This window comes from Mauremys mutica, chromosome 1 (genome assembly GCF_020497125.1).
Source record: "Mauremys mutica isolate MM-2020 ecotype Southern chromosome 1, ASM2049712v1, whole genome shotgun sequence".
NCBI lineage: Eukaryota > Metazoa > Chordata > Testudines > Geoemydidae > Mauremys > Mauremys mutica.
Genome location: NC_059072.1, coordinates 106174090 through 106194980, shown reverse-complemented (window position 1 = coordinate 106194980; position 20891 = coordinate 106174090). Strand labels below are relative to the sequence as shown.

The window sequence follows — 20891 nt, the reverse complement described above, 5'->3', positions numbered from 1 at the left end:
TTTACAAGTAGCCTAATGATACTTAGCAACAGGAAACTAGGAGAAAAGCTAGTACCATATTGCAAGGTAGCTATCAATGCACCACTGGCATGCTCTTCATGGACCATCAGTGGTCATCAGACCACAGTGTGAGAAGCCTCTGCTATATGGCTTCCAACAAGGGGTTGCCAAACATTTTCCATCAAAATCTTTTTTTCTCCAGAAAATTGTTTTTTTGATTAAATGAAAATGTTTAGGGAAAGTGTCTGCTTTCCTTGAAGATTTTTGATATTTTACCAGAAAACCTGAAAGTGAGATTTTTTTTTGTCAGTTTTAACAACTGAAGATTTTTTTAAAAAATCAAAAACTCCTGAAAATTGAAAAATGTTCAGGTTTGGGGCTTTTGGTGAGGAGCTGGCATTTTCCACTGAAAAGAATAGTTTGTGCTCTAAGTCACATCCTGGTTGAGGTTGTTCCTGTGAATCAGGAAGTTGTAACCAACTCCCTGATGCACCCCCAGCTCTGGTGCAGAAGAAAATCTAGCCTTCAATCACACTATTGGTACGTCTATACTTTGAGCTGGGGGTGTGATTCCCAACATGAGGAGACATACCCGCACTAGATCTGATTGAGCTAGCACACTAAAAATAGAGTGTAGCTGTGAAGTCACAATGGAGCGGCATCAATTTACACCAGCTGAGGATGTTGCCCTTGAAATCTTGAAATCCTCCCTTTCCGTTTCCTATTCCCTCTGGGTCTCTGATCTGAAAAGCAGAGAGGCATGAGGTCCCCAAACAGGGAAGGTTAGACAATCATTGTGATGGATTCAGGCAGACAGAATGATTGTTTATATTTCCACACAATGTCAGCTCCGGACTCTCCAGGTTTATGATGTGTTTAATATTGCCTTCCACACTCCCCCGCATGTCCTCACCTTGTTGCTTCCCATTAGATAGCAAAAAGTTAATGGCATTGCCAAGACAGTCTGTGGTTTCTAGGTGAAGTAATTTCCCCTCCTTTTGCCTTACCCTGCTTTATTTTCAACAGACGTTTGCTATCCAAGTTTCACATACCTTTGAGCCCAAGGTTAAACTCTCTCCATTAAAATCATTGTGTGGCTACGAACTGAGTTACTTGAAAGTAATTGAAACTTTGAGGACATTGGGTTTGTATATGCAGGGGAATGCTAATGAGCTGCAGCAACTCTCATTTCCACAATGAACAATTTCAAATAGATACTGGAGAAGGAATCCAGCAGAAGTTGTTCCTAATGGGGGAAAAGTTATATTTTGGATCAGATTCAGGCTGGTAATTAATTAATAGACAATCCAATTTAGATCAAATGAGAAATTGCCTGAAAATTTACCTGAACCTAAACCTATTTTCTATTATTAGACTATCTAGTTCATATTAATATATGCATATTTAACCTTTCTATGTGCACCCATGTATAGAACTACCAAAATAGCACAAGAAAAAAACTATTCTCATCAGACTGTATCTCAGACCATGCTGAAAGCAAGTAGTACTGGAAATATCAGAAGCAGAGAGAGGCTATGTCTACAGTACCCTCCCCCTCCACTCCCCCGGATTGACACTCCAGGGATTGATGCAACTGGGTTGATTTAGCGGGTCTAATAAGACCTGCTAAATAGACCACAGATCGCTCTCCAGTCGACCCTGGTATTCTACCCCAAATGAGAAGAATAAGGTAAGTTGATGGGAGAGTGTCTCCTGTCGACCGAGCGCAGTGTGGACCCCGCGGTAAGTTGACCTAAGCTCCTGATTCAAGCTTAAGCAAATTTATCTGAATCTCTTTGCTCTAGAAACCCCACTGGAAATCCCATAAGAACAAACATCCTGTTTTTTATTGAAATAAGAAAATTTGACATTTCATCACTTTTTAAAAAAATGACTAGCTCCATAGTAGATCAGGAGTGTGAGAAGATTTTGCAAACATTTTCTTTAAAATATTTCCCCTGGTTTTTGGTGAAATTAGGAATTTTGATGCCAGTTTTCACTGAACTTTTGACTATGACTATGTCTACACTACCGCGGTAAGTTGACCTAAGCTACACAACTTCAGCTACGTGAATAACATAGCTTCAATCAGGAATCTGAACTTTTGGTTGCTTACCTAAACTCAGCTAAACATTCCGATGTTCACCCATTGCTAGTTAGATCCAGAACCACCCAACCTCATCAATTCACAAGTCAGAACAAGATTGTTCTAACTGTCAGCATTGCAAGCTCAACCTCTACTCCTGGGGAAAATTTTGTGTGCGTCTGTATTGTTACAGACATACTTGCTGACAGATATTTTGAAATAAATTGCCAAAATAATAGAAACTGGCATGATTATATAGTGTTATTATGACAAATACATTTTGCAGAATTTTAAAATATTGTGCGCAGAATTTTTATTTTTTGGCACAGAATGCCCCCAGGAGTAAACCTCATCCCTGGAAACATACTGTGTTTTCTTTTTCCTTCAGACATCATCACCAAAAATGAAAGATTCTGTAATCAAGTTATCTGGCAATTTTACTGATGATACATGAATTGGAACAGAATATAAATTGATCTCTTTTTGTTAGGAAGTCCTGCAGGTGTATCTTCAGAAATGGGATGCTTTAATTAACTCTGTATATTGCCTTGGGTTTGTGTATAGTTTTCAAGGACCTGTAACTTTTATAAAAGGGTTAAATGAATGACACTGTGCCTGGCCAAATTTCTAAAAGTTGAGCATGTACATATATTTGAATGCAAAAACTCGATGTGCATTCGCAAAACAGGTATACACGTATGCACTTACCAGTTACCAATCTAATTTTACATTGCCAGTTACACACACTGGATGTTTGCACACATATATGTTAGGTGTGTGCATTTACATGTAAGTAACTTAGGCCTGGTCTACACTGGAGGGGGGGGGGGGCAGTGTCGATGTAAGATACGCAACTTCAGCTATGGGAATAGCATATCTAAAGTCAACGTATCTTATTTCGACTTACCTCCCATCCTCACAGTGCAGGATTGACAGCTGCGGCTCCCCTGTCGACTCCGCTTCCTCCGCTCGCCCTGGTGGAGTTCCGGAGTCGATGGGAGCGCGTTCGGGGATCGATATATCACATATAGACGAGACACGATATATCGATCCCCGATAGATCGATCGCTACCCGCCAATCCGGCGGGTAGTCTGGATGTTGTGCTCTGGTTGAGCTTACAATATTATAGCCTTGTGTCCCTGATCCTTGAGTATATTGGGGCTGCTTTCTGGTGCTCCTGTAGTGCAAAGCTGGTGGATCTGGCTGTCCAGGATTCCCTCTTTGTATGAGAATCTGCAGGTACTGATGAACCTTTAAAACTCCAGTGTGACCATTTTTCCAGCTATTGAGGCAGATGGTGTGGCCATGAAAAAAAGTATGTGGTGAGGTATCTCCGGTGCCCTGGAGATCAAGGCTGTGGATCCCTTGGGGGAGTTGGCAGCTGGCACCAATTAGAACAGCACACAGATACCCGACCAGCCTTTGGATGGCTCCAAGATAGGGAAACATAAAAGCATAAAAACTCTTTTGCACTCGTCTCCTGAGTTCTCTTTGATTGCAGCCCAGGATCTGTCCCTGAACCTCTAAAGTCCTCTGACCCCAGGGTCATCTTGTGACCTATACCAGCCATCTAAGAATGTGTTCATTCCTCTTGTGTTTTCCTACATACAAGAAGTGTCTAAACAGCTTGTATGAGAACAATACAAACTGCAAGTATATCTAAAGTATAAGAACACAGTTAAAAGATCTGTCAGCATGTGCTAATTGCAAGAGAGACAAATACAGTATATGGAGAGATTTCAGTACTCTAACTGTCTGACAGTGATATGCTAGCACCCATCATGTCAACTCATTTACAGAGTGATGGTGGATTCCATAAGTTAATTAATCTATCACCCATGTCTAATTTTATACATTTTCTGAGGAGATTCATGCCTGAGAAATGTATTACATATGACAATGTTGAGCTCTTATCTATTTCAGTCTAGTGGTAAAGTCTTGTTTTATTAGTAGCTCTAGTACAGTATATGAGATATTTTCTCTTTCTGCAACCACACTTATGAACAAAACCTCCAAATGAAGGGGGGAAAGGGTTATGAATTCCACTGAAGTAAATCTATTCAAATGAATGTTCACAAATATTTGATTTTTGCAATAGTCTCACAACTCTAGTCTCAATATATTTTTGCTGCTAAAATATAGCAATATATACTTTGTGTGTGTGTGTGTGTGTGTGTGTGTGTGTGTATTATAAAGAGAGAGTGAGACTAAGGCATGGAAAGTATACAATATGTGGACCTGACTCTCCTATACTTTATTTCAGTGTTACACTGGTAAAACGTCACTGATTTCAGTGTAACTAGACTTACATAAAACTGGAGTAATGTGCTGGTGAATCAGGTCCTATATGTGTATCTATTGCAGTCTTTGTGTGCATGTATTATAGCGGTCACAGCTGCATGGTGAAGGTTGAATACACACACATGCACATATCTATCTTAGGTTTTCCTAAGGTATCTATCCTTGTGGTACCAAAGTGATGTATACACAGTGTATATGATCATACACACATATGTACAGTGTTGCAGAGCCATGGCAAATCCCAGTTAACTCCATTTGACAGGCGGCTCTGCTTGCAATATTGTGCTGATCCCGTTAGAACCCATTGCCCACAGCAACCCTGAGCACCCATTTCCGCTTCTTCTTTTCAAGAACACAGTACAGGCATTGAACTGTGTTGCTGTAATACCAACAGACCCTGGTTGCCAGCGGGCAGGATCAAACTTGGGCCCTTTGGAGCTTAATGCATGAGTCTCTACTGCATGAGCTAAAAGCCAACTGGCTGTTAGGTGAGGCTGTAGAGCAGACTCATTTTATCTCTCTCTTTAAGAGGTCTCGGTGCCAGTAGATGGGACAGAACACCGCACCCAGAAGGTGTGTGGATTTCATGAGCAAGGGAAGATAATGTGCATTGCCCCCCTAAATAACAGCCAGGTTGAAGCAGAGGGCCCTTGTTTCAAACCCATTGTTCCCATCATCTTTATATGCCTCCTTTCTATATGGCTGGTAACTCAGCAGCTAAATTGCAGAAGGTACTAATCAAACTGAGTCAGTGTGTTCTTTGTTTAATCCAAATAACTGCTCAAGAAAAACTGTGTTAATAGGGTCAGAGATTAGAATAGGTGCTCTGAAAATGAAGTTTTTAAAGGAACAACACATGAGATGGGTGTGAGGGTTGGTTGGAGGGTGATGAGGTGCATTGACTAGGTCTCCCAGATGGGATTTTAGGAATTCAGTTAGAAGTCCGTATAGGTTTAGGGACTCTTTGTTGCAAATCCACCTCCCTCCTCTAATTTCTGCTGTTGGCACATAACAGCTGGTTCTGTATAATCAGGATTTTTTCAGTGACTCAAAGGGCAAATGAGCCTGAGGCTTTCACATACGTTGGAGAGTAGTTGAAGTTTTAAACTGGAGCAAAGAGAACATACAGAGAGAGATGATGAATACCAGCATCCACTCCTGGGGCCCAGGGAAGCACGTGCACATATATAGCAGAATCGAAGAGGCTTGTCTCCAAAACTGACGTTATCCTTGCAGGGCATGTAATTCAGTTTAAATGAAGGGAAAAGTTGCAGTGTTGTGGCTTTCCTTTCCCCCTTCTGAAATTTGACATGCAGCTGTACAATGAGGAGGGGGGAGAAGGAGCAAATGGGGGAGGCAATGGTCTGGGAATGAAACAGTTGTGTATCCAGACAGATGGCCAAATTAGAAAGTTCTTATTCAGGCAAACTTCCATTAAGCCCACAGGAATTTACCTGAGTGATAACTGAGTAAAAACAGTAAGGGATTTGGTTCTGGATTTGGATGGAAGGGGATATTTTACTCAGTAGCTGGCCCCTTTTAAGTGAAGTGCGCCCCGCTCTTCTGTGTCAGTTCAAGTACATCCCAGAGTGGCCTGATTAAGAGAGTGGGACTGTATCTGAGGCTAATAAAATTAAAGGAAGACAGCTGTAATTGGAAAGGAGGTCACTGGGGGGCATTCCCTGGGAAGGCTGAGGGCAGAAGGCCAGCAGAAGGGCTAGTCTGTGACCTTCCTGAGCTGGAAAGCCAGGAAGAAGCCTGGGAAGGACTCAGCTGGAAGGACTGGGGGGTTGCTTTGGTAAAAGAACACTTGGGGACTGAAGGAAAGTCCAGATGTGGCAGCAAATACTGATGCTGGTATGTGGTTGGACTATGTTTTTGGACTTTTAGGGACTATGTGCACTGCGTAGGATAAATGGGCTGTTTTGTGGCTTTCAAGAACTATTTGCACTTTGCGGGATAACAAACTGGCTCCAGGTAAGGGTAATATTGTACCCGGGAGAACATGTGATGGAACCTGAGATGGGGAACTGAAGCGGTCACCTGGCATTTTTGTGCCCAGCTGCAAGAGGGGTCTTTGGGAGCAAAGGGGAATCAGGGCAGGATGAAATTGGCCTATTGAATAACTGGGGCATCCTAGTCTTTGAAGATCATCTGCTGAAATTTTTTTTTCCAGTTTAGAACGGTGCAGGGAATTTATCTCTTACTTACACTAAAGGTCTCAGTGTCAGACCTAGAGGTGTGTGGAACTAGATGGGTTTGGTTGGTAGGAGTTCATGCCAACCTTCTCTTTGGTTTCTGTTTGTTATGGGCTCACGTTAACTTTGAGTGTTTTTGAATGACCCAAAACATCAAGGTGAAACCCCTAGTTTCACCTAGTTTTGTACAAACGAGACATGGTTTGTTTGAAATTGGCTCTAAGTTTCTTTGGAAAGGATGTGACAGCTGGTGAATCAGGCACAAGCTTTGCATTTGTAATGAAACATGAAGCTAGGGGAATGTTGTGTGGTTTGGGGTTATGCAGGGGATGGTTCTCTCAGCTCTCGTCACAATTCCTGTGGCCCACTCCTGGGTCTGCCATTGACTTTCTGTCTAACCTTGACCAAATCATTTCACCTGACCAATTTCTTCATCTGTAAAATGTGTGTGCTTAAACCTAACTGGCTCAGAGAAGTATTGCATGGCTTGTAGAGCTCATGTCCGTAAAGGGTATTAAGATCTTTGGATAAAAGCAATTACATAAGTACAAAGCATAAGTATTATTCCACACTTGTAGCAAAAGAAACAACTAATACTGAACCACAAAAGTGCAGTTGCAATGAGTCTCTCAAATTACACAAACAATAAAGGTGGATAGAGGCAAGGCAGACAAGTATGTCTAATACACTGCTGGATGACCTGTGAGACCCTAACTGGTGATTGAAAGGCCAGTACTAATTTAGAAAATGAAATGTCTCCTTGCAGTTATTTCTCTGTGTGGTTTGATAACATCTAAAAGTACACTGACTAAAGCCTGCAGCTAAAAATCCTCTGATTATAGCTGATTCTGCTCTCTGGCCAAATACTTCTATCACTTTCAATCTGGATTTCCCAGGCCTGACATCTTCATGTTTCATCATTGCCAAGCGAAAAATCCCATTCCACCTTTTCATATGTCTCAGCTGCAGAACAATGGCATTCAACCAACCCAGTGCCTCAGATGGAGCTGTTAATTTGCCACAGTGTTAGCAATCAACATAAATGTGCCACTTCCAGGATAGGTGTGAAATCCCTTAGCAGCTTAGAACACCTGAGAGAGTTATTCAGGACAAATTAAGAGAGAAGAGACTGTCTGAAAAGAATTTTTTTCTTAATAAATAAAATACTTGTCTTGTGGAAGGCCAACATTACCCGGAAAGAATATATACAGACATAAATATGCAGAGGTCCAAAAAATGGACACTTTTATTAAACATGCATTCAAGGCCAGATCACCAGCTGGTGTAATACACTGATTTACACCGGCAAAGGACAATTTCTAGGCAGTTATGAAGTTATATATGACAATATATTTAAAATATCACATTTGTCAGTTTCCATTTTATGTAAGATACAGTGTGGCACATTGCACCCATGATTTACGTTTTGTTCAGATATGTTCTGAGGCAGAAAACTTTTGAATCACAATGTTGCCCACCCATGTCTGTCTGCCTGCCTGTGCTCCTATTACCATGGTTCTAAACTGGACTTCTACCTATCCACTTTACACAGGATGCCAATGTATAGGTACAAATCTTACAGGCTGAGATGAAGCCCCTTTGAACTTTGAAAAGCAATGTGAAACTTGTCACCAGATTCTATCATCCTAACAGGAAATATAATTTTCATATGAAAAATTGTCAGCATTTTGTAAAAATTGCTCCAATTTCACAGATGTTTTTTGGACCCAAGGCGATTTTGATGAAAAAAGATTCATAACACATATTTGAGTAATTGTTTTTTTATGTTTGCTTCTGTTCCTAGTATTTTTCTTTTGTCACTTTTAAAACCTCTTTTTCCGCAATTTTTTCCTAGGGTATTACATTAACAAAAGTGGGGGAAAGGCAATGGATATAATTAATTTATATTTTCAAATGTGTTTTAATAAATTCAGTAAGTAGAGGCTGTTAAAGAAACTTGGTAACCATAGGCTGAGAGGAAAATACTTGCACTGTATTATTTTTATTTCCATTTATAATGTTAAATGCACCCATGTAAGTCTCTCAGTGGATGTGCAATTACTTTAGAAGGACACAATGCACATTTCAAAATGGACAATGCCCCAAAATGCTCTCCATTCCCATTACAATAGAGAACGTGATCCTCAGCTGGCATCATAAATCATAGAGTTTAAGGTCAGAAGGGACCACCAGATCAACTAATCTGACCTCCTGTATATCACAGGCCACCAGCACTCACACACTGAACCTAGCAACCAAAATGTGACCAAAGTATTACAGCACACAGGAGACTAGATTATGATGTGCCACAAAGAGGGCATAGCGGGGACTTCTTGTGCACTAATTCCTAAGGCCCCTGCGATGGCAGGGAACTGATTAAGTGAGATGTACCCACATAATCCTAACAAGTGACCCATAGTCACATGCTTCAGAAGAAAGTGGAAAACGCCCAAGGTCACTGTCAATCTGTCCTGGGGGAAAATTCCTCCCCACCCCACATATGGTGATCAGTTAGACCCTGAGCATGTGAAGAAGAACCACCCAGCCAAGCACCTGATAGAGAGAGAATGCTTGGTACTACCTCAGAACTCTGGCCCACACCATCCAGTGTCTCATCTCCAGTAGTGGCCAGGACTGAGGAAGGAGACAAGACAAAACAAAACAACCAAGCAAATCCAGAATATACTTGGGGGGAGGAGGAACCCTTCTTGACCTCTGCAGGTAGCTTGCTGAAGCCCTGAAGCATGAGCTTTTAGGAACATATCATATGACAAAAACTGGAAGTGAGGCCAGAGCTGTTGACTCCTGCCCTCATGTTACACAATCACACTTGTAAAACTTGTTATTTGCATCCACGACTCCTAATGTACAAAAACCTCACTCCTCTGATGATTAGAAACTTTCCTCTAATTTCCAGCCTGAATTTATTCATAGCCAGTTTATACCCATTTGTTCTTGTGCCAACATTGTCCTTTAGTTTAAATAGCTCTACACCCTACCTGGTGTTTATCCCTCTGATATATTCATGGAGAGCAATCACATCCCCTCTCAGCCTTTGTTTTTACTGGGATAAACAAGCCAAGCTCTTCCAGTCTTGTCTCATAACATAGACCCTCCATTCCATTGATCATCCTAGTAGCTCTTCTCTACACCTGTTCCAATTTGAATTATTCTTTCTTGAATACGGATGACCTGATCTGTTCACAGTATTCCAGTGGCGGTCTCACCAGTGTCTTGTACAATGGCATTAATACTTCTCTATCTCTACTAGAAATGCCTCATCCTGATACAACCTAGGATCACATGTGCCTTTTTCATGGCCACATTACATTGATGGCTCATAATCATTCTGTGATCAACCTCCACACCCAGGTCTCTCTCCTCTGTTTCTTTCAACTTCCAAGCCCCCAGCTTGTAGCAGAAATTCTTAATACTAGACCTTAAGGGCATGATCTTGCACTGTGTACTATTGAATTTCATTTCATTCTTGTCACTCCCATCTTCAGGGCCATCTGGATTTTCCTGTGCAATATTCTTATCCTCCTCTGCATTGACAATGCCTCCCAACTTTGTATCATCAACACATTTCATTAGCACACTCCTGCTTTTTGTGCCAAGCTCATTAATAGAAATATTGAATCCATGAGGAACTCCACAAGTAACCTCTTTCCAGTCTGATAGTTCATCATCCAGCACAACCCGTTGCCTTCTCCCCTTTAGCCAGTTCCTTACAATTCTTGTACTAATCCCCATCTTCTCTAATTTAACTAATAATTTCCCATATGGTACAAAATCAAATGTTTTACTGAAGTCCAAATATATTAGATCTACTGCACTTCCCTTAACTAAAACATCAGTTCTTTTCTCAAATAAGGAAATCAGGTTAGTCTGGCATGATCTAACTTTGCTAAGCCCATGTTGCATTTCATCATCTTTACCATTTATCTCCATCCATTTAATTATTCTTTCCTCCACAGTTTGTTCTAAAGCCTTCTATACTACTGAAGTCAGACTAACAGGTCCCTGTAATTGTCTAGATGACTTTGTTTTCCCTTTCTTAGATATAAGTATGACATTAACTATTTTCCAATCATACAGTACTATTCCAGAGTAAACAGATTCATTAAAAATTCTTGCTACTGGACAAACAATCTCATGTGCCAGTTCTTTCAGTATGCTGAGATGGGAATTATCCGATTTCCCAGATTTGAGCACATTAAGCTTTTAAAACTTTTCTTCCACCTCAGATGTGGTAATTCCATTTCTACATACTCATTTTCATCAGCCATCCTGTCTTCATGCCCATGTTCCATATTATCATCCTTATTGAAAATGGAGGCCAAGTATTATTTTACTTTTGGGGCCATACCTAGATTATCTAATCTCTTTGCCATCGCACTGCAGCCTCATCCTTCCTTATACTCTTTTTATTTATAGAACTACAAAACTGCTTATTATTTATTTCAATTTTCTTGACAAGGGCTAATTCATCTTGATATTTAGTAATTCTCACCTTATTCCTATATTTTCTAACCTCCAAGATATAGCTTTCTTTTGCTGAGCAACCTCTTTTCCCATTACCTACAGGATCTCTGCTTTTTGAGGTGGTTATTCATCCAGCTGGGTCTGGAGCCTTTCCTTACAAGTTTTTCATCTTTGCTTGGAATGTAAATGGCAGGCAGTTTTTGTATGGTTGATTTGGAAGGAAATCTTAAGCCTCCTTTACATTTAAGTCCGTGAGCTCTTTCATCTAGTTGACTTCTTTAATTCCCTTAATTAACTTCAGTGCACTTATACCAACTGAGAAACTGGCACCAAAACTCTCCTTCTCAAGTCATTTCCCTTTAGCTGGGGAAAACTTGATAAAATACTTAGTTAAAATTTTTGATCAAAACATTTTCCTGGCAAATTGTGCAGTTTCATCAGAATAGAAATTTCCCATGAGAAAATTTGACTTTTGACTTTTTTTCTGATTTTTCAATGGGAAAATTGCAAATGAAATTTTTGTTTCAAATTGACATTTCACCATTTCCACTTGTGAAAAAAACCACTATTTTGAAATGTCAAGCATCAAAATTTGGAAATAACATTTTGTGTTTCAATATTTCTGAACAGAAATTTTTTTTCAACTTTTTGTTCCGTGAAAATTTTTGATATTTCACATTTTTATTAATTTCAGAATGAAAACAAATATTGAAATTTCAAGATTTCTTGTCAGGATCTTGTGAACATGAGGGTAGTCAGTTCTAGAACTGAGGATGTCTCTGAGACTGCCAAGTTACCACGATCCCCCAATTTAAATCTGGAGACTATTATCCTGAATGCCTCAGCTGAGTTGAACTGTTGCAGTAGCACAAAATGAAAAATGCTTGTAGAGACAGGAAGCAAGAAGTAATGATAAATTATTAAATCTCAGCATCAGAACAGGTTAATAAATGGGGGTGCCCAAGGGATAAGTACTGGGAGCCTGGTGGTTCATTATATTTATTAACTGCCTGGAAAAGGGGGTGAATAGTGAGTTGGCAAAATTTGCTGATGGCAGTTATTTGGGTTAGTCAGGAAAGGCAAGGAAGGATTTGAGGAACTCCAGAAGGACCTAATTAGGCAAGATAGTGGGGGAAACAATTCAGAAGGAAGGAACAATTTAGACTACCCCTACATACTGATAGGCTTTGAACCAGACCTTTCAGGGTAAAGAAAATTGTTGTTGTTCACTACTCTAATGTTGGTCAAAAATAGGCAAGATGTTAAGGAGGGAAAAGTGAATACGATGGAAAATATCACGCCATTATATAAATTAATGCCTCCATCTCACCGTCAGTGCTGCATTCACTTTAGATCAACAAATCTGGAAAAAAAGACAGAGAAGAAGTAGAAAAGGTCCAGAGGTACTGAAGGAGTGAATCAGTGTGAGGAGTGACTGAAAAGAGTAGGACAGTTTAGTTTGAAAAGAGAGAGATAATAAAACTAATAAATTGCATGGAGAAGGCCAACTGGACACTTCTGTTTACCTGGTCTCATAATATAAGACACATTAGTAGGCAATGGATATAAAACAGATGAGAAGAAATACAGTTTTATGCAACATTTAATTAAATGGTTCGCCGTCACTGCAGTAAAATATTACCGAGACTAATAGCTTAGTAAGATTTGGAAAAAGGTGCATTATTGGAGTTCTAGGGACCGAGGATGGGAATTTCAAAAGCACTCAGCACTGGCCCAACTCTGCCTCCACTGAAAAGCCAATGGGAGTTTTACCATTGACTTCAGCGGGAGCAGAGGTAAGCCAATGCTGGGAGCTTTTGGAAATCCCACTTTTAATTCTTATTCTGAAATATCCAGCACTGACCAGTGTTGGAGACAGGATAGCTGATGAGACAGGCTATTTTGGCCTTATCCAGCATTCTCTGTTCCTGTGCCAGAAGCCGACTAACATAAGTAAAACATTTCTGCTACATATTTCTTTTATGCAGTCAATTTTATTCATTCGAGTGATCTGCAATGTGTTACATGAATTGCCAAGAAAGAGAAAGCAAATTTTTTTTTAGTGTTTGCCCTAGTTTATTATGGCAACATTGATAGGTTTCTTTGGTGCTATCATTTACCATGGCACACAGCAAGCAGATTAGTTACCTGTAACAGGTACTCACACAAAAATGTATTTACAGATCATTTGAGCATTAGAGATGGGTAATTTTGAGACTCTTATCAAATGTTGTTCTGCACAACATAAAAATATTGGATGATGTATAAGATGACTACTCTGCGCTGGTTAGGCCTCAACTGGGGTATTGTGTCCAGTTCTGGGCACTGCCTTTCAAGAAAGATGTGGAGAAATTGGAGAGGGTCCAGAGAAGAGCAACAAGAATGATTAAAGGTCTTGAGAACATGGCCTACGAAGAAAGGCTGAAAGAATTGGGTTTGTTTAGTTTGGAAAAGAGAAGACTGAGAGGGGACATGATAGCAGTTTTCCGGTATCTAAAAGAGTGTCATCAGGAGGAGGGAGAAAACTTGTTCATCTTAGCCTCTAATGATAGAACAAGAAGCAATGGGCTTAAACTGCAGCAAGGGAGATTTAGGTTGGACATTAGGAAAAAGTTCCTAACTCTCAGGGTGGTTAAACACTGGAATAAATTGCTTAGGGAGGTTGTGGAATCTCCGTCTCTGGAGATATTTAAGAGTAGGTTAGATAAATGTCTATCAAGGATGGTCTAGACAGTATTTGGTCCTGCCATGAGGGCAGGAGACTGGACTCGATGACCTCTCGAGGTCCCTTCCAGTCCTAGAGTCTATGAATCTATGAATCTATGAAGAGAAGGATGAATAGACCCAATGTACTTTAAGTGTAATTTGCAACACTCCCTACTATACTAGATATTATGCAGCTTGCAAAGGCCTGATCCAAAGCCATTGAAGTCAATGGAAAGTCTCCCATTGACTTCAATGAGCTTTGGGTTAAGCTCCAAAAATGCATTTAATTTTTGACATGCCTATTTCAGTTGAGCCTCACCTAAGCAAAGAATGAATTTTGTAACTAGCAAAAATGTCAATGGGAGTTTGGCAGCAAGTGCTCTTGAAAATCCCATTAGGTGCCTATCTTCGTCTTTAGGCACCTAAATACCTTTAAAAATCTGGCCCTCAGTGGCTAGGCAGAACGTTTGAACAACTATCAAAGGAATGCTGCTTGTATGCTCCAGTGAGGTAGCTCTTCCGAAATATCTTGTGTTCAGTGAGGGCAAACATCTCTGTGGTGTCTATCAAGGAGGGCTGTCCTTCCCAAAGTCAAGCAAAGAGCTGATCAAATATGTCTAGTGTCCAGTGATAGGACATTTCAGTGCAGTGCCCAATGTTCATTGGGCAGGCTTTCCTGTAAGGAAATGGAGGAGTTGCTCCTATGAGTGCTTGCTGGTGTCCGCTGAAGGTGCATCCTTTTATTTGTTCCAGAGGCTTCTCTTTTTTCAGCCTCCAGAAACTCCCTCTTTAGACCCAAAAGCCATTTTTATCAATCATTTGTATGCCTCAAATAAATTCCCCCCCAAGGAAAGTGATGAAAGAAGAAATGCGTGCCTTCTTTCATCGCCTGTGATATCTCTCCAGTGAAGTATAATTAAGGTATTTTCATGCTGGCTGGCCTGCACTGTCTGCCCTTCATGAGAGTTCAAGTCTATTGAGCTGTTATTTGTTTTTTACACATTGTGTGAGGAAGGATTAAGCCACTGCAGTGTTTAATACCAGTAAATGATGTGGAACTCCATAAAAACATCAGTTATGTTACAGTTAAAGGTGTCTCAGAGCTCTCCTGGAGAGCTGAGTCTCTGTCTTCATTCCTTTCATGACAGAACCTGTGGGCAATTGTCTCTGGAGATTCTGAGAGGCTTTTAAGGGAAGAAATCAGCTGAGGGATTGCTAAGAACAGAGGGGATTTTCTCCGTTATCATTTCAAATGTCTTTAAAAAAAGATACGGGAGGATTGTGCTGGCAAAAGGTGCCATACTCACAGCTCTGAAAGGAGGGGAGTCCTTACCTCAGTGCCTCAGCCCTGACATGCAGGGAGGATAGTTAATCTTCAAGACCATTTGGTCCTTGACATTTCTACTAGAGCTGTCAGCAGTGATGGTAATTAGTGCTGATTGTGATACTGTGTGGGGAGGGTTAGGAAGCAGGGGAAGAGTGTGAAAACCTGGATATTAGGAAATGGACTGAGCCTAGCAATTCATTTTGCACAGGCTATTAAATAGCCATGAGATGGCAACAATTTTCAGTCACTACTAACCTGAAATGGGTAATGTCCTAGATGTAAAAGCCTCTACGGCCCTTCATCCAGTCCTCTGAGCCAGACAGTCACCCCCATAATCTATCACTGCCTTTTACAAACATATGTGAATTGTTGTGCTTGTGAGTGAGAGAATGATAGTTCCGGTTAAAATCAGACATAGTGCCAGACACTCGGCGGGTGCCAGTTGGCATAACTCTATTGGCTTCAATAGAGCTATGCTGCTTTACAACCAGAGGATGGAAGGTCTGGAGCATAGTACAGATAGTTGTAGAGTAAACTTCCCTTCACACAGCCCTGTTAATGTATCTCAGTTTTGACCAGCAACTTCCTCTGATATTTCAATTCTGGGGCCTCACACAAATTTAAAAGTGTGTTTCAGTCCTTCCTAAACAGCCACACCCTCAGTCCTGGCACTCTGCCAACATATGTTAGTCCTGACCTTTGGGATCCCCTGCTATTACAGCAGCAAGAATGGCATTATTTTCTGGTACAGAGTAAAATAGGTACCTGTAATGTATCTGTATTTACTAGCAATTACCTAAGTACATATTATTGGAAACTTCTTAATGCCCTTAAGTCACAAAACAAAATAACAAGGGACACTCCTAAATACCACGTGCAAAGTAATTAAATGCATTACTCAGTTAATGAATGGATTGTGTAATTACTAAACATTGATACAAATTGCTAAACATTGCTGCAAAGTGTAGAATGGGTACATTTGCTTACTACTATCAATAACTTCAGTTATGTCATTGTAAGTGCATTTTAGTCAGAGTCCAGAAATAAAACCCCTCTGCTCTTGCAGAGAGTTCCTGGGAGATTCCCAGAGCACACTGAGGTGCGGAAGATGGGGGGATGTCTGATTTTCTGGTGACAGGCAAATATGGGAGAGCCAGTGTTCTAATCAGGGCTGAAGAACTATGCATGGTCTGTCCTAGATCCCAAAACACCCTTCACTAGACAAGCACTGGTAGAACATGGAAACAGAGGACACACTGGAAAAACCCAATGGTCCATGTAGTCCATTACCTTGTCTTTCACAATGTCCAGCAGCCCTGCAGAAAGCAGTCATGGGATAACCTGTTCGTATGGAAAGTTTCTTCTTAATCCTGAATAGTTAGAGGTTGGCCTAAAACCTTAAGCCCTTGAGTGGAAGAGTTTATATTTGTATCCAAACTCCTTTTTTTTTTTTGGCTAAATTTGTACTAAAATACCTCTAGATATTCTTGTTAGCCATATCAATGTCCAATCTATTTTTAGACCTGCTAAGCTCTTGCCCGCAGTGACACTGTGTGGCAAGGAGTTCTGTAAGTGAATTGTGCACTATGTGAAAAATAATTTCCTTTTACTGGTTCTAACTTTGCCGATGTTCTGTTTCAAATGTCTCCTGGTTCTTGTATTCTGAAAGGGGCTGAACAGAAGTGCCCTATCTACCTTCTGTATGACAGTCATTATTTTATGCAGTGCAGTTGTAGCTGTGTCAGTCCGAGGATATTAGAGATGCAAGGTAGGTGAGGTAACATTGTTGGTCCAATAAAAGATATTACCTCACCCACCTGATCTCTCATTCATTATTTTGTATATCTTTATCCAGTCTCCTCTTAACTGGCTCATCTCTAAGGTAAACATTACCAATCTTTTCAATCTCTCAGTGGGAACAGGATCAGCTAAATAAACCTTAATGTAGGCTGAAGAAGAGAAGGAGATAGTATTGATCTGAAGTATGTGGAGAGAAGACTCTTGAGTCTCAAAGTGTCAGGCCCATTCAGTTGCAGGGCTTGGGAGCAGCGCAGCTTGGAATAATTTACTGGGAGTAATATTCCTGGCCAATGTTGCTATTTTTCTTCCTTCAAATAATTATTCACATTATTTTCCATTACTGGATCACATTGAGTAAAAAGTGCAAGAGTTAGCTCTTGAAGCAACAAGAACAATCAGATCAATTCATGATGTGGATTAGGGGGATGGAAGTGAAGATTTTGTGTCTTTTTCCCCTGTAGAGGTTTTCAAAGCTTAACACATGCATTGACCAGGAGCAGGGACATTTATGATGAGGAGGAAGAGGCCTTTGACTATTGGAGCTGTTTTTGATGGAGGGGACTGGTCTTCCAAAAGATGTAAATACTGTGAGGGTGTTAGATGTACCTGCCTTGGGATTGCAGATTAGCTGGATGGTTCAGTGTGGGTTTTTGAATTATACTTATTGGTCTCTCCTTAATGGAGACATGGGCAGAGATTAGGTTTATTCAGTACTGCAAATCTAGTTGCATGTTCTTTATGGCACTGGCATGAAAAAATCAAGCTCACTTAACTGGTGATTGAAACAGAGACTGAACCTAGATCACCTTTAGTAACCCAGTATGTCCCTGACCCTTTGTCTCTGTCTCTCCCACCCAGTTCATTCAATCCCAGGTGGGTGCTTAAGCAATTGCTTTCAGAATACTATCTTCACTGGCCCAAACAAATAACCACCAGAGGAGTAGATTTGTCATTTTATTTTGTTCTTGTTTATTTGCTCTCCTCAGTCACCCATAACGAGGCATCATCCACTCCCTGACTGAAGACTCCACTCCATCTGTGTAGGATAGGGCATGCCCTTCAAGCCCCACCTGAAGCTTGCGCCTATTTCTCTGGCATGTGCAATTGTCAAAGCAAACAAACAACACAGCGCCTGAAGGAAACAGATCAGGCAAGGCAGTCAAAGAATGCACATTTGCAGTCATCTGCTGTCCCCCTCCTCCCTCACAACAACAAAACAAAAGCCAGGAGAATAAATTACGAGGGAACCCTTGCAGTTTTATGACGCACTTTATATGCCATGAGCCGGCCACTGCCGTGCCTCTCCGCTGCCAGAGAAAGCAAGAGTGAATACAGATTTGATTTGTCACCCAGCACAAGATGTATGGGCAGCATTAGGGAAATGACACTTGGAGCGGAACATAATAAAAAGTGTCTCACTTGGGAGGCTGGCTGGCTGGCCAGCTTTATGAAATGTTATTACCATGTTGTTTACTCCACTCCTTTCAAGGTATTTATAACATACTCGATAGACTGTCATTTTTCTCCTACTGACTCTGCACAAAGGGGGTGGGGGGGGGTGGACAAATGGGAGACAAGAATAGAGATGAGATCCAGGCATTCCCTAAGATTAGAAACAGAGGGTGAGGGAAGGCCAGAAAGTGCATTGTGCACAATTAATTAACTCAATGCATTATGGAGCAATTTCCTCTAAAATATTAGGTAGTGACACAGAACTAATGTCCTGAAGAGACAAATACAGAGACTAAAAATTACACTGTCACAATGCACACTCACAAGGAGGCCTTAATTCTGCCTCTTCCTAACTTGAATATGCTTGACTTTGTAATCTTAATAATGTTCTTTTGATGTAGGGTTTGTGTGTGTGTGTGTGTGAGAGAGAGAGAGAGAGAGAGAGAGATAGACCCATATTTCCTAATACATGCTGAATACTTCGTGTTGCTCTGGCAATAGAGAGCAGCCATAAACTGTAAACATAGTTTAATCCTCTAGTTTATGGTTATGTTGCATGGATGGAATGGTAAAAAAAAAAAACCAAACCAGCCAATGTAGCAGTGAATCTGGCCCATGTTCTCTCTGATCTTTTCTCTCTTTTACTCACATGTAGTGATTTCTCTTTGCAGTTATTGTCCCATTTAGACATAAATGATCTTGGGGTTCCACTACGAGGGAAATTTTAATATTCTCTGAAGCTTTATTCATGAAACCACAAATCCTTTTGCCATGTCAACAGTCATCACCTTTTCTTCCCTCTTTCTCTGTCTCATTGTTATTTTTCTTTTCAACTTCCTTTTGTCCTCCTTCTTCCCTTCTCATCCCCTCTGCTGTTCTTTTCATTCCCCTCTCATGTTTTCCCCTTCTTCTATCCCTTTGTCTCTCACTCTATTCCCATCCCTCTCTTAGCCCTGCCCCTCATCACTTCCTTAGTTTTCCTCAATTCCTCCTCCCTACCTCTTCATTATCTCCCTGGCAATGAATGCACTTGATCCTCTGCATTATCTACCATTCCTTCTCTCCTGCTGTGATGGTGGGTTCTTCTCACATAGCTTCTACACCACCATCTTTGCTCCAGTGGGGTCTTTCTCCTGTCTGCATCCAACTCCCCGACATGTATCAGCCAGTTTGAAACTAGTAGATAATTAAACTGCAGGAGCAAAACAAGGAAGAGAAGCACTTAATGCCACAGGAAGTAAATAGGGACACTTGAGCCCAGGCCAGTTTGCCTCTCAGGATCTCCATGAGGCCATTTATAGTCACTTTTCTAACTGTAGCTGCAGTTCAGGGACATGATTCTTAAGTCCAGACAAGAGGGGCTCAGGTGCAGGGCCCAGGGGATAAGAGTGAAGCTGGTCTTATGCCACTTTTGTGCTCTCCTGATCCTCCGGGCTACTGAGGGGCAATTTGGTCCATGTCTTAAGTTAGAGCAGACTGAAGGCTCCTGTAATGGCACTCAGTGTTGTGGCAGCTGAGGAATCAATAGAGAGCCATAAACATGCTCCATAAATGCCCCTTATAGTGTGTGGAGGCATATGTCACGATTCCCTTATAGCATGGGACGTCTCAACAGGTCTCTCTTAAAGGTTGCTTTCCATCCCTGGAATAATGTAGCCCAGTGCTTTCCAACATTTTTTCATTTGCAAACCCCTAAAAAATTTCAAATGGAGGTGCGCGCCTTGTTGGAAATCTTAGACATAGTCTGAGGACCCCCCCCCCCGGGGCACGCACACCACAGATTGAAAACCACTGTTCTATGGTAATGACAACCTTTTGCAGACCCCTTGTACCTAGTCTGTGGACCACAGATTGAAAAACTCTGCTGTAGCCTTCTCAGGGGCAATGATCTGGCTTTTGGTCCTTACTTTTCATTAAGATTTGGACAGAAAAACACATTTTAAATAAAACATCTAATTGGCAACATTTGTCAATTAAAAAAAAAAGTAAAAGTTTCAGGCATTGACATTTTCCTCAGCTTATGTGATTTTTCTTCAGCTTCTGGAAAAGACACCCACCAATTGACTCTTCACTTTCTTCCTTTCCCATCACATGAATATTTCAGGCAGTTTTGAGACTCTGTAATGAGAAATAAGATTAAGCTAAAGGCACGTTAGTAATTTTGACAAGGGCTGAAAGTGCAACGAAAAGAATTTAAGAGCAGGCTGTATTTTAATACACCTGTATTCTGAGCAGAATCACCTGAGAATATATGATCACAGAAAAATGATATAAGCTCTTGTTTGCATCAAGGCTGTCTTATTTAGCACTCATGAAGCATATATCAGGAGGGCTCAGATGGATTAATGAGGTAAAACGTATCCTGTATGACTCATGAACTGACTTCTTAAAACAGTATATAAGAGATTTTGTCTTCCAGCAGAAAAATCATCTCTGTTTTGGAGCCTTTGTGTATGTGTGTGTGTGAATATAATATAAATCAAATGAAGCACTGAAATGCAACATTAGTAATTAGTTGCATTATATCTCCTAACA

At 40.8% G+C, this 20891-nt stretch overlaps 1 protein-coding gene and 1 long non-coding RNA gene across 5 annotated transcripts in view; one reads left to right on the top strand and one right to left on the bottom strand.

The window, feature by feature from the left end:
* The window catches only part of CHRM2 (cholinergic receptor muscarinic 2), a 130199-nt gene that overhangs the window by 64142 nt on the left and 45166 nt on the right, over positions 1-20891 (top strand). The window lies entirely within an intron of this gene.
* LOC123360278 overlaps positions 17903-20891 on the bottom strand; it is a 45212-nt gene continuing 42223 nt past the window's right edge. The window contains exons 2-4 of one of the 2 annotated variants that reach the window (XR_006575996.1): positions 20414-20474; positions 19356-19548; positions 17903-18036 (exon numbers count right to left, since the gene is read on the bottom strand). This is a non-coding gene — a long non-coding RNA (uncharacterized LOC123360278). Of the gene's footprint in view, positions 18037-18318; positions 18440-19355; positions 19549-20413; positions 20475-20891 lie in introns of those variants that run through there. The other variant, XR_006575997.1, reaches the window with a different exon arrangement.